The sequence below is a fragment of the Eleutherodactylus coqui genome, chromosome 2 (assembly GCF_035609145.1).
Source record: "Eleutherodactylus coqui strain aEleCoq1 chromosome 2, aEleCoq1.hap1, whole genome shotgun sequence".
Taxonomy (NCBI): domain Eukaryota; kingdom Metazoa; phylum Chordata; class Amphibia; order Anura; family Eleutherodactylidae; genus Eleutherodactylus; species Eleutherodactylus coqui.
Window position 1 is genome coordinate 338,934,273 of NC_089838.1, and position 14,767 is coordinate 338,949,039.

Consider the following 14,767-nt stretch of genomic DNA (forward strand, 5'->3'; position numbering starts at 1 on the left):
CCACCAAGAGACGTGATATGTAAGCTCTTAGCGTTCCCAGATGCTCAGGCAATCCTGGACGCCGCTAGAAACAAGAAGAATCTGCAATATGACAATACACCCATTCAATTCTTCCAAGATTTAGCGCCATCTACTCTAGCCAAGCGCAGGATGCTCAGACCCCTCCTGGAAGCTCTGAGAGCCAAGGACATTAAATACTCCTGGCTATTCCCATTTGGCCTAGGTCTATCCGTTAAAGGTAAAAGAATCACCATTCACTCACCAGAAGACCTGCATAAATGTTGGCAGCAAATAGGGCTGGAACCAATCGACCGGGCCTGTTGGCTGCCTCTGCCCGAACTTCCTAAGCTCCCTCATCTAACCCAAGTAGAAGGATGGCAACATGCGGGCCACTCCAAATCTCCAAGGAGCAGGAAGAAAAAGAATAGAGAGGAAATGGCCCAGGAAGATACCTGAAAAAGAACTGCATACATTTGACCTGACCAGCTGTTTCTTGATGTCGCTGCCTGCTCCGACCTAGATCTAAGCAGCGACCTCTCTCTTGCACCTAACGGCGCAAATTCTTTGTTAATGTTTAGCCTGTTTTATTTTGTTTATTCACCCCTATGGGGGTCCTTCTGTGGTGGTGCCCGACTGACTGAGTGGATTTTGCCTAGGTCTGTCCGGTATAACCGCAGCTTTGCATCGTTGAAGTCAAAACTGCTCTAGTGTTGTTGACTGGTTGCTGAGGCTGATACCTCTCCAGCTACCACAACGTAGAGCCCTTCTTGTTCTCCTTATACAGTGTTTTAAAGATCTGCTCCTAGCATAAAACTTTTTGCCTTCATTGTTTGTGTACTTAACCTACTTCTCCTATCCCTCACATCCCGCCTCCCTCTCCCCCCTTCCCTCAACTCCAACCTTCATCCAAACTCTAAAGCCAGTAAAAGTCTAAGCAGTAACTAGGCCTTTACTTTATAACTAATCCTGAGCATCCTGTCTAAAAATACCGCTTTTTATATCCCTCTTAAGCCATGGTCAACTCCTCCGGGATCGGTGTAGGGGACATGCGTATCACATCGTTCAACGTCCGAGGTCTGAACTCTCCGAACAAGAGATACAACGTGGCACAGATCTTGAAAAAATGTAAGTCCAAAATCCTACTAATACAAGAAACACACTTCAAGGGGGACAGACACTTTTCGTTGCCCGGGGGTCTCTTCAGCCAGTGCTTCCATAGCTCCCACCCAGGATCTGCTTCAAAAGGGGTCTCTACTCTGTTCCACATATCTATACCCTTTAAGCTTACAGCCCAACACTCTGATGGAGAGGGTAGGGCACTCATTCTTAAGGGTAGAATCGGAAATATCAAAATAACAATTGCAAACCTATACGCCCCCAATATGGAACAAATCCCCTGGATAATAAAACAACTCGAAATCCTCAAACAATTTGCTGAAGGGCACATTATCCTGGTTGGGGACCTAAACGTCACCATGAACCCCCTGCTGGATTCTTCCTCAGCTCGTTCTCAGATCTCCCAGGCCAAACTAAAGAGACTCAGCAGAGTCCTGCACGAGTTAGGAGTAGCAGATGTATGGAGATCGTCATGACCCTCTGCTAAAGACTTTACCTTCTACTCGCAAGTACATGCTACATTCCAAAGATTGGACTATATCTTTGCCTCCTCAGGCTTATTACCAAAACTCAAGACAACCAAAATAGACTCCATAACACTTTCACATGCCCCTGTCCATGCTGACTTCCATTTAAATAATGAGCCCCCTTGTGAGTGGAAATGGCGCTTAAATGACTCTACTTGACTCTACAGATGAGAGATCCCGGTTAGGGCTCTTGATAGACGAATTTTTCTAACTAAATCGAAAAGACAACCCCAAACTTCCTCTAATTTGGGAAACTCATAAAGCGTACACGAGAGGCCACCTAATAGCGTTAGGATGCAGAATTAAAAAACAGAAACAAAAGGAGATAGACAACTACCTTTTTCGTATAGCTAAACTAGAACAAGTTACAAAACAATCACAGTCCAAAGGAAATCTAGACGAACTAACTACAGTGAGGAAAGACCTGCATTGCTGTCTCAACGACAAATTTAATAAAAAACACCTCTTCCTTAAACAACGAATATATGCGCATGGCAACAGAGGTAGCAAACTGACGACAGCCCTACTTAAAAAGGTTAGATCTAGAAACTACATCCAATCGATAAAAACTCACTCGGGAGCAGTAGTCTCCATAACCGTTGAGATAGCAAAGGAATTCCAGCACTTCTATTCCAAGCTCTACAATCTCGAGGATAGCGAGACCTCCTCTGTTAGACATAAAATCAAAAGCCAAATTGACTCCTTCCTAAAATCCCTGAATCTCACAAAACTCGACGAGGAAGATACCACTACTCTTCTTAAACCAATTACAACCAAAGAAGTATAAGGGATAATCGACTCCTGCCCTCAGGGAAAAAGCCCCGGGCCTGATGGGCTCTCAATAGCGTACTACAGAGCCTTTAAAAAGCAGCTAGTCCCACATCTAACTGATATGTTTAATGCACTTCTCAAGGGAGAAAAGCTCTCTAAACAAGCCCAGGAGGCACATGTTACTTTAATCCACAAGGACAATAAAGACCCAAACCTATGTGGCAGCTACAGACCTATTTCTCTGATTAACCTTGATGTAAAAATATGGGCCAAACTACTTGCCAAAAGAATGGAAGACCGTATACCCACCCTGGTCAACCCTGAGCAAACAGCATTCGTGAAAGGCAGAGAAGGGAAAGATAACTCCATACGCCTTTTACACGCAATAAAATATGCCCAAAGGCATAACACCCCACTGGCCCTTGTTAGCACCGACGCCGAAAAGGCTTTTGACAGGGTGGACTGGACCTACATGGAGAGAGTTCTCTCAAACTTTAACTTTCCCACCCCCTTTATCTCCGCAATATTGTCTCTATATACAGAACCGCACGCTAGACTAAAAATCAATGACACCCTATCCCCCCCTTTTGACATCCGCAATGGCACCCGCCAAGGCTGTCCCCTCTCCCCCACTTTATTTATACTTACAATGGAACCTTTACTCCAATGGGTGAGGCAAGACCCCGTAATAAAAGGACTAAGCCTTGGCAAACACACACTCTCCACAGCAGCTTTCGCAGACGATATAATGTTCGTTGTAACCGATTCGGGGAGAAGTTTGCCCAGACTTATCTCCCTCTTAAATGATTTCGGAGCCTTTTCGAACTTCAAGATAAATTTCTCCAAATCAACAATACTAAATATTTCAATCCCCAAGAAACACTGTAACTTATTAAGGTCCAGTTCACCCCTGTCGTGGTCGGAGGCCTTGGTTGACTATCAGTCAGATAGAAGACCTGCAAGCTCTGAGTCATAAAACCCCTGAGGAAATAAGACAGAGTTTGCTTCCATACCAAACCTGCTCCTTCCTGCAGAAAGAGCACATCCACAAAACGCTCAGCGAATTCCAGGCAAAATATAGGTCCACTCGTCCTAAAACTTTATTCGAAAAAATTCTCACTGAAAACAACCCTAAAACACTGAAAATCTCATACCTGAGAAAACATTTCATCGCACCTCCGCTATCTGCCAAACCCACCTTTCTTACATCGTGGGAAAAAGAATTAGGAATATCACTATCAAACGCAGACACCGCTCTTATCATGAGGACGGCCTACGGCCTCTCTCCATGCATTCTCATGCAAGAAAAACCATTACAAGTTGCTTGTCAGATGGTACAAAACTCCACAATGGCTTTTCAGCTATAAACTGGCACCCCACAACAGATGTTGGAGATGCGACTCTGGTATCGGATCCTACTCCCACATCTGGTGGGATTGCCCAGAAATTATACCTTACTGGAGAGGGGTCGAGGAAGTTCTCAAGTTGATCCAACCAACCTTATCCTTAGGAGCAGAAATGATCTTCCTTTGGAAACCCTCACATGTGTTCCACCCTTTAAAAAATAAATTGATAGCCTTTCTTCTGGACACGGCCAAAGCCCTAATTCCGCTACACTGGCTGCAGAAGACACCCTCTAGCATATCCCAATGGAGAGAGAAAGCGGATATGTTATGCAACATGGAAGAACTCCTGAGCTGGTCTACAGGCACTCACGACAAGTTCCTCCAGATCTCGTCCCCATGGAGAAACCTGAGACATAATCCCTAAAGCAAGAGATGCCCCAAAAAGATTATTATTAAAACACCATGATCCCACCCTCGGAATGAATTGCTCTGGATGGGACAACTCCCATAAAAACATCGAACTCAAGGAGACCTTGAGACCTCGGACGTTCAGCGCTTAACCTAGGCCTGGGAACATTGACAAATTTAATGCCCGCTGTTCCGGAGGAGGTAAGACTCTTCGGATATATGTTCAGGGGTTGCTTCCCGTGCCTACCTACCAGTCCCCCCCATCCCCTCTTCCCCACACCCGCATCTTTTTACCTACCCCTCACATTCCAATCCCCCCCCCCTGTTTCTGTGAACTTTAATGTAAACTGAGTTCTACATTCCTAGTTTGTGTACCGACAGCTTACTGGTACAATTCTTATCAAGTGCACGAGTTATAGACACTTGTTATAAGTTTGAATTAAGCGGATTCTTAGAAAATGATGTCCATCAACGTGATTATAATGGTAAAACTGCTGATAGATTTAACATTAAAATGAGTAACTATCGCTATGTCAGCTTTCTCCATGCAACATTATTGTATGGATCATCTATGAAAATTCAATAAAAAATTTGATTAAAAAAAAAAAAAATGGTTTAAACTAACAGAGACAGAAGCAGAGATGCAGAAGATACATCTAAACATAACAAAAGCCAACTAGACATGAATAAATACTTAAAGAAAAAGCGCCACTTGCCTGCGGCACAGAGGCCAAAAACTACGCACGAAGCCCCGACTGACCACGATTTGATCGAATCTGATTGTGGGTCAGTACACTCGGACCAAGATGAAGAACAAGACAGAAGCCCGATTTCCTGCTCCTTTATCAAAAAAGTACTGACCAAAGCTTTCTCCCCGGTCTTGCAGGAACTCGCTGACATCAAAACAGATGTCAAACACATAGGCCACAGGGTAGACGACCTAGAGAACTCTCAATTTGAAATATTCCACCACAGCGAGGCAGTACAGAGCAATTTACTTGCTCAACAAGATCATCTTAATTAAGCCTTCCTTCTCCTAGAAGTTCCTGAAAATAGGAGCAGGAGAAAAAACATCAGAATAAGAGGCCTCCCAGAGTCCACTGCACCAGAGCCCCTTAAATCGGCTGTTACACAAATATTCAGCTCCTTGTTGGGTGAAGAGAGAGCGGATAACATCACCATCGAATGTATACACAGAGCCCTGCGCCCCAGACCCGCTGCCTCAGCTCCTCCACGAGATGTCATATGTGGACTACTCAGCTATGTAGATACCGCAGCTATCTTTCAAAAAGCACAAGAGACCCAAGACATACTATTTGAAAACAACAAAATATTGCTCTTCCAGGACATATCGCCAAGCACGCTAGCTAAAAGGCGCATATTGAAACCATTAACAGACGCCATGAGGGCGAAAAAAGTCCCAGTGAAATGGCTGTTCCCGTTCGGCCTAGCTAACTTCGAAGAAGGACAAAAAATTACCATCCGAACCCCAGAAGACCTAAGCAAAGCCTAGGAAAAACTAGACATTTCACCGATCGATATCCCTTCCTGGCTACCAGTACAAAGTCAACAAGCGATCCCTCAACTTTCGAAACCAGAGGACTGGAAGATTAGCTCAAAACTCAAGTCAACTAGGAAGTCTCATTCCTTCAACAACTAATTAACCATATTACCATCTCTAAAATGGATGGGCCGTACCCTCGACCTAAAGTTACTGCCTCGGGTTCTCTGCGCCTACCTTCCTTCTCTCTACCTCTCTCTCTCCCTCCCTTCTTTTCTCTTCCTTCTCCTAACCTTCTAGGACAAGAACATGCCATCACAACCTGATGGAGGACTATATAATTACTGTAGAGGAGACGGAGGACGCTACCAAACACACCAGAGACTCGTAAGTTATGACCGCCGCTAGCGGCTGGACCACAAGGAGGGCCGGGCGCGGGTGGATGGTCATTGTATTGATTCTGTTTCTCTTCTTGGGAGGGCCCTCCTGTTGGACTCGGGCCCCCGAATCCTTAGATGTGCGCTCCATGGTGGGGCGCGGGCAGTGACGGGACCCCCGGCCAACGGGACAGGTTCTTCCTCAAACCGTTACACCGTTAGCAGACTCAGAAACAAAGGGTTGTCCATGTACAAATTAGTTCGGTCTGTGCTAACAATAATAGGCAATGTTTGACGTTACATGTTAAATTACTCACTGCAAAACTTGCTTAAAGACAATTTTTTTTTTCTCGCTACTACCAAGTCTCTGTGGTCTACTAGAACCTATGGAGTGCGTCCAGCCACCCTCCAAATACGCAGGTGGGATTTGTCACCTAGGACGAGCCCCCTATGCATTTGGCTTAGTCCTTGCAACGCGGAGCTTGTTTATTGTTTGGTGGCTCCACCCACACCTGGGTTTCCATAGACCTCATTACTCGCCACATACAGTGGTGAGACCTGTTAAAAGTTTTTGTTGTTTGGTCATCGAGTTGGGGCATCCGAGGGCAGAAACATCACGAACAGATTTTATATGCGTACAACTTAACACATACACACCATGGCTAACATAAGATACACATCCTTTAACATAAGAGGGATGAACACCCCTGAAAAAAGAAGTCAAATAATGTCACTACTGAAAAAAATTAAATCTGAAGTAGTATTCTTTCAAGAAGCCCACTTAAAACACAACCACATACCAAAACTCCCCACACATACATACAACCAATGGTTCCATAGTACATATTCATCCGCTTCTAGAGGGGTGTCCATCACAATAGGGAAAAACATCCCCTTAACACCTACACTGCAGAAAATAAACCCATACGGTAGGTACATTTTTCTTACAGGCACGATAGCAAATAACAAAGTGACCTTTGCTAATCTCTACGCCCCAAACCACAACCAAGTCCCGTGGCTCATTCGCACTATGCAGATTTCGCAGAACGGCTCACAGTCGTGGGTGGACACTTTTACTTTGTCTTGGACTCCTCCAGGGACACTACATCTAATACTCCATCAGTCCCTAATAAGCACATACATAGACTCAGGGCTACCCTATCTGAGCTGAATCTGCAAGACATATGGAGGACACTACACCCTGAAGAAAGGGAATACACGTACTTCTCCCACATACACACAACCTTCCACAGATTAGACTACCTCCTACCTACTACGAGACGCAGACATTGGCCAAATTACAATCTCAGACCATGCACCGGTTTCAGTCTCGATCGCCATACATAACCTCCCCATCAGAGAATGGACCTGGAGACTGAACTGCACATTGTTAAACGACAAACACCATTGTTCAATACTATAAGAAAAATTAAAAGAATTCTTTGAGATAAACGATACCTCAGATGTTTTTACACTGACCGTCTGGGAAAGCCATAAAGCCTTCATTAGAGGGGAATTGATAGCTCTGGGCACGAGAGTAAAGAAACAAAGGGAGAAAGAAATAGACTCCCTGCTAGCACAGATGTCCAGCCTAGAGCAAATTCATAAACACTCATTAAAAAGCGACAAACTCCAAGAACTAAAGGGCCTTAGAGACAAGCTTAAAAACACCCTTAACATTAAGGCAGCGAAAACTCTCCTTAAATCCATCCCTAATAGGAAAAGCCCTGGGCTGGACGGTCTACCAATTTTATACTACAAAACTTTCTCTGAAATACTTATCCCAAACCTCACAAATCTATGTAATATACTCCTGACAGGTGAAAACCTACCCAAACAAGCCTTGGAAGCATTTGTCACCCTGATCCCAAAGGAAGGGAAAGACCCAGAACAGTGTGGCAATTATAGACCTATCTCCCTACTAAATACAGACCTCAAGATCTGGGCAAAACTGTTAGCTCAACGTATTTCACCTTTACTCCCTAAATTAATACACCCAGACCAGGTGGTATTTGTAACAGGAAGAGACGGGAAGATGAATACATCCCGCATTATTAATGCCATTCACCACGCCAAACTTAACAAAATCCCACTGGTCCTTTTGCGAACAAATGCTGAAAAGGCTTTCGAGAGAGTGAGTTGGAGCTTTATGAGAGTTGCACTACATAAGTTTGGCTTGCCAAACCAGTTCATAGAGGCCATATTCAGCATGTATACAGCTCCCACAGCTAGACTTCAAATAAATGGAACTCTGTCGTGGTCTTTCGCCATCCCCAAGGGGACCAGACAGGGCGTCCGACTTTCCCCTACCCTCTTTGTGTTGGTCATGGAAACTTTGTTCCAGCGTATCAGACAACACCCAAATATTCTGGGGTTAAAAATTGGGAACCTCACACATACGATTGCTGCATTCGCAGATGACCTACTAGTGCTCATGACCTACCCAGAGAGGGCCTTTCCTGCAATCCTGGACATTTTCAAACAATTCAGTAAAATCTCAAATTTCAAAATTAATTATGAGAAATCAGAGGCTTTAAATATCTCAGCCCCAACCAACAAGACTAAACATATAAAAAAGGAATTCCCCTTTAAATGGCCCACTTCCAGCATTAAATACTTAGGTGTCACTTTAACTACAGATCCTTGTCTCTTCTACAAGATGAACTTCCCCCCTCTCCTTCAAAAAATACAAAACTAGCTACATAATATTAACACCCCTCTCTTATCGTGGCTGGGTAGGAAAAACCTGATATCAAGTTACATCCTCCCACATATTCTTTACATCTTGCAAACAGTCCCGATAGAAATCCCGGGCAACTTCTTCTCTAACTTGCACAGAGTTTTCCAGACATTTATCTGGAATAAACGGAAAGCACGGCTAGTATCATCATATTTGACACAAAAGAAACCACAAGGAGGTTTCGGCCTCCCAAACATTCTCACATATTACAAAGCAATCCACATGGCTAGGTAGTTTAACCTAGTCGATCGCAAACTAGACTCCTCTTCACTCAACCTAGAAAGAACATTACTAGATCAAAATGGACAACTCCTCCTCTGGACCAACAGTAAACTCTCATATATAAAAACAAAAACACTCAGCCCGACATTAAGAGGCACAGTCAAAGTAATGTGCTCCATTAGAGCAGATAGCGGAGACCAATATAAGCTAGCACCAATGACACCTGCATCACTGGTCCCCTCTATTATAGCTAATAAGCTAATAAAACAACCAATACCTGGGCGAAACTGAACCCTCTGACTGTCCAAGACATAATTAATGCAGTAAAAATAAATAACCCCTCACACATTAATCAAACGCTTTTATCAAATCACCCCTTAAACTTCCTAGAAATCTTGGGTATCTACTCATCACTTAAAAAATTTCAAGAGAAGTATCAAGGTGGTCTGCGAGACCCGCTTTGGTTCCAAACATACCTCGCCCTCCCGGAGAGACCAAGGAAACTCATGACTCACCTTTATAGAGGCCTACTACTGAAGAGAGAGAATTAGGGATGACCTTCGACAGGCAAGAGACCAGGAGAATTTTGACAAACTCCCATGGATTCTCAAAATGTGTTCGCATCCAGGAAAATTCATTCAAACTACTAACCCGTTGGTATAAGACCCCAGCCTCGCTCTCTAAACTCAACATCACACAGTCTGATAAGTGCTGGAGATGCGACTCAGATAGAGGAAACCTGCTACATATATGGTGGCACTGCCCACAAATCAAGCCTTTCTGGCAAACATCACAAACCAGATAAACAAAATTTGTAACTCTTCTTACACATTCTCCCCTGAGGAAGTCCTGCTCTGGAAACCCTCAAAACAGTTCACACCTTCCAGATGTTGCCTTCCCACCATCTTAATCACAGCAGCAAAACTCCTTATCTCACCCTTATGGAAATCAAATCAAACGCCAAGATAGCACAGTGGAAAGATAGGATATCACAAATTTATAGATTCGAGGAACTAGCTGCATTGGAATCCAACACAAAGGCATTATTCTTCGAACTCTAGTCGCCATGGAGCACATACTTGAAAGAATGAACAACACAAAGTAGCCTATTAATCTTACAATGGGGTGTCGTATCAAACTATTTAACGTCAGTACTTTCACTCGGATGTTCCTCTCGATGACCTAGTTTCTTCCTTTATGTTCTGTATTCACACCATTGTTTACAAAAAGTGATGCCGCGATGCTGTAGAGTAGGTGGACGAGTGCTTCCAACCGAAGTGATACACAGTTTCGTGTCACCCAGCAGTGCGCAAAAAAAATCACGTCTATTAGAACCATTGTTCTCCTATGAAGCACTCACATGTTTGTTTTTTAGAGGCGCAAAATACTCACACCTGCAAAAGATAGGACATGCGTGCTTTGAATGTGTGCCAGTAAGGTCCGTACTGCACGTAAAAACAGAGGTGACAGAAGATGAGAGGACTCTCTGGGGTTCTGTTAATCCCGGTGGGGAGTCCCCTCATCACTGAATACTGTGACAGCACTGTCACAGTGTTCAGTGATGAGGGGTCTGCAGCAGGGATGAAAGAATCCCCTGTCACAGCTGTCACAGAGGACCGCAGTGTAATCCCATTGCTTTCATGGGATGAAGACAAGCCCTGCAATGATGATTTTTGAGCTGGGGATGGCTAGAAATATAAGCCCTACCCTGAAAATCATCCCTAGCTGTTAAAAAAAAGATAATTTAACTCACCTAGAAGCGCTATCTGGTAAAGATTACTTTACAGATTTAATCTCTCCTCCCCCTTTATCTCTGCCATATTCTCTTCCTATACCAAACCACATGCCAACGAGATACTATCCCCTCCATTCAATATTCGAAATGGTACTAAACAGGGGTACCTGTTGTCCAATACCCTATTCATTCTTGCAATGGAACATCTCCTTCAGCAAGTGAGGCAGGACCCAGATATTAATGGATTAAGTATTAACTCTCGAACACTATCTACAGCTGCCTTTGCAGATGACCTTATATTTGTAATCTCAGAACCAGAGAGGGGTATCCCTAGACTTGCCTCACTCCTGGAGGACTTTAGTGCACTCCCAAATTTTAAAGTGAATTTCTCTAAAGCCACGATCCTCAATATTTCCATCCCTGAGATGCATAGTAGTTCCCTGAGATCCAGTTCACCTTTCTCGTGGATAGATTTATCACTGGATTATCTGGGCATTAAGCTAACTTAAAAAGTAGAGGACAACTATACACGTAACTTTCTGCCCTTGATTACCCAGGTTAAGTCTTTCCTTCACTCATATGACCAACCATTCTTATCTTGGCTTGGTAGTAAGAATATTTTAAAGTTCTACATGCTCCTCATTATTTTGTATAAGCTGTGTATGCTTTCAATCCACTTACCATTGTCCTTGCATACAGCTTTTTCGGGTTTTGCGTGAAGACAGAGGAGACCGAGTTTAGGCTATAGCCTGATGATCAGGAGACAATCTGAGGGAGGAATAAACTTGCTCTGTGTTCAAGATTTCTATCAGGCTATCCAGCCTAATTATTGGAGGGATCTGACTCTTCCCACTAGGGACCCATTGTTGCAAGACCTTGTGGCTGGTTTATACGTTGACACCTTGCTGTAAGACCTGTGGTTTCTAACTAGGAGCACCTATAGAGTGAAAGGATTTAACCCCTTGCTCTGGGTACCCTGCAAGACCTGGGACAGGCTCAGAGAATCTCTGGCACCAAATCCTTCCCCAATAACACCAATCTGAGTTCTATGTAAGCTGCTGGGCTATCCCTCTGACCCAGGGGTGGCTATTACCTGGTGGCAGTTCCAGGAGGGGGTGGTCGGGGATCTACAGGTTCAGGCACATAGGGCTCCAGGAGAGATTTTACAGATCTTACTGCCCCACAAAACCTTTTCTTTCCTGCAGAAAGTACATGTCACTAATGCTTTCAGTGAGTTTTTTGTAAAATTGAAGTCCACTAGACCTAAGAAACATTTTGAGAGGACACTCTGCGAAAGCAATCCCAGCTCAAGAAAAATCTCAAATATACAGAAATGCTTTATTGCCCCTTGGAGTTCTCCAAGACTTCTTTTTCCTGAGAAAAAGAGCTGAACATATCCCTGTCTATTGCTAATGCTAAGGTAATTCTGAAAATGGCCTATAGCCTATCACCATGTATTCTTATGCAAGAGAGACACTATAAATTGTTGGTTAGGTGGTATAAGACACTGTAATGGCTTTGTGATTACAAGCTGACATCTCATAATAGATGTTGGAGATGCAATGCAGTGGTTGGCTCCTATCTCCACATTTGGTTGGACTGCTTGACCATTGCTCCCTTTTGGAAGGAGGTGGAGGGTGGTCTGAGGATGCTTTATTCAGGCCTCTCAATCTCTTCAGACATGGTCTTCCTTTGAAGACCATCTGCAGGCTTTTATCCCAGGAAAAATAAATTGATAGCATTCCTGTTAGATGCTGCAAAGCCTTTGATCCGCCTGCATTCGCTACAAAAAGCACCCCCTTCCCTAGTCCAAACGGAAGAAAAAAATCTGACTTAATTTGGAACTTAGAGGAACTGTTGAGCTGGTCAAAGGCTACTCATGACAGCTTTGTACAGATCTGGAGCCCCTGATGCAAATTGAGGCAAAGTCCTTTGTGAAAGAAATGTTTCATAGTGAAAATGGTTTGATTGGCTAGGTATGTGATGTGAAGCTTTCCCTAGGGATCTGAGACTGTCTCTCCTGCAGCGGTCAGTACAGCGGCTAGTACATTATGACCTCGGAGGTTGACATTGACCCTATCTTTGATGGTGTCGCCCATGATGCCCTGGATGATGGTGAAAACGGCATTGATAGGTTTTGTTTTTTTGTTCTATGACTCTTTTACATCATTCCTCCCCCTCTCCCCCCATTTTCTCTTATCTCTAGTTTCTTTCGCTTTACAGCCTCCGCTCTGGCCAACAAAAGTCCAGAGTAACTGAGATCATTCTTTGTGGCAGTATCCGAGCTGTGGTAGATATCCTATATTGTGAGAGGCTTTGGCTGAGATACTGTCCCTATGCTTTATTTCTTGCATTATATCTTGTATGGAAAATATTTGAAAATACCAACAAAAATGGGTTAAAAAATAAATAAACTGTTATCCAGATGGTATAAAACCCCTGAATGGCTACAGTCATAAAAATTCTCTGGGATGGACAGATGCTGGAGATGTCAGGAACATGTGGGATCATACCTGCATATATGGTGCAATTGTCCCAAGATCAAACAATTCTGGTCAGATACAGAGAAAGAAATGGAACATATACTATAGAAGAAAGTTCTGTTCCCTCCAGATATAATCATTCTTAGCAGACCCAATGAGAGACAATCAGTTGGCCTTTTATCTAATTGCAGCAGCTAAAGCCCTGATTCCTCTTTACTGGGATATCCAAACCCCCCATCTGTAACTTTATGTAAAGAGAAAGCAACCAGATGTTTAGATTTAAAGAACTATTGAGCTGATCCAATCAATTACATGTATCATTTCTTAACCCCTTAACGACAAATGACGTACCGGTACGTCATGGAGCGTCAGGGTATGTATGAAGAGAGGTTGCGTGGCAACCTCTCTTCATACAGTGCGGGCATCAGCTGTTTATAACAGCTGACACCCGCGGGCAATAGCCGCGAGCGGCCGCTCTGCCGATCACGGCTATTAACCATTTAAATGCCGCTGTCAATTCTGACAGCGGCATTTAAATCCCCCGAACGATGTTCGGGGGTCCCGCGCGCCCCCCCCCCGTGGTGAGATCGGGCGAGCCATGCACGTATCATGGCAGCCGGGGGCCTAATGAAAGGCCCCAAGGCTGCCTTAGCAGACTGCCTATCAAGCCGTCCCCGTGGGGTGGCTTCATAGGCTGCCTGTCAAAAAGCAGTATGACGTAATGCTATAGCATTACGTCATACTGCAGGAGCGATCAAAGCATCGCATCTTAAAGTCCCCCAGGGGGACTTCAAAGTAAAGTAAAAAAAAGAATCAATAAAGTTTTTTTTTCATTGAAAAAAAAAAAGTGGTAAAAGTTTAAATCACCCCCCTTTTGCCATATCTATTATTAAAAAATCAAAATAATAAATTAAAAATATGTATTTGATATCGCCGCATCCGTAAAAGTCCGATCTATCAAAGTAGCACATAATTTTTCCCGGACGGTGAACGTCGTCCAAAAAAAAAAATGAAGAACGCCAGAAATGCACTTTTTTAGTTACCCTGTCTCCCAGAAAAAATGCAATAAAAAGTGATCAAAAAGTCATATGTATTCCAAAATGGTACTATCAGAAACTACAGGACATCCCGCAAAAAATGAGTCCTTGCTCAACTACGTCGACAGAAAAATAAAAAAGTTATTGCGCGCACAAAATGACAACAGAAAATAATTGAAAAAAATGTTATGTCTTTTAAAAAAAAAAAGAGGAGTATAGTAAAAAAAAAGCTAAACAAGTTTGGCATCGTAGTAATCGTACCGACCCATAGAATAAAGTTATCATGTCGTTTTTGTTGCCGTTTGTGCGCCGTAGAAGCAAGACGCACTAAAAGATGGCAAAATGTCGTTTTTTTTTTCATTTTACTCCACTTAGAATTTTTTAAAAGTTTTTCAGTACATTATATGGTACTTTAAATAGCACCATTGAAAAATACAACTCATCCCGCAAAAAACAAGCCCTCATACAGTGACGTGGATGGATAAATAAAGGAGTTATGATTTT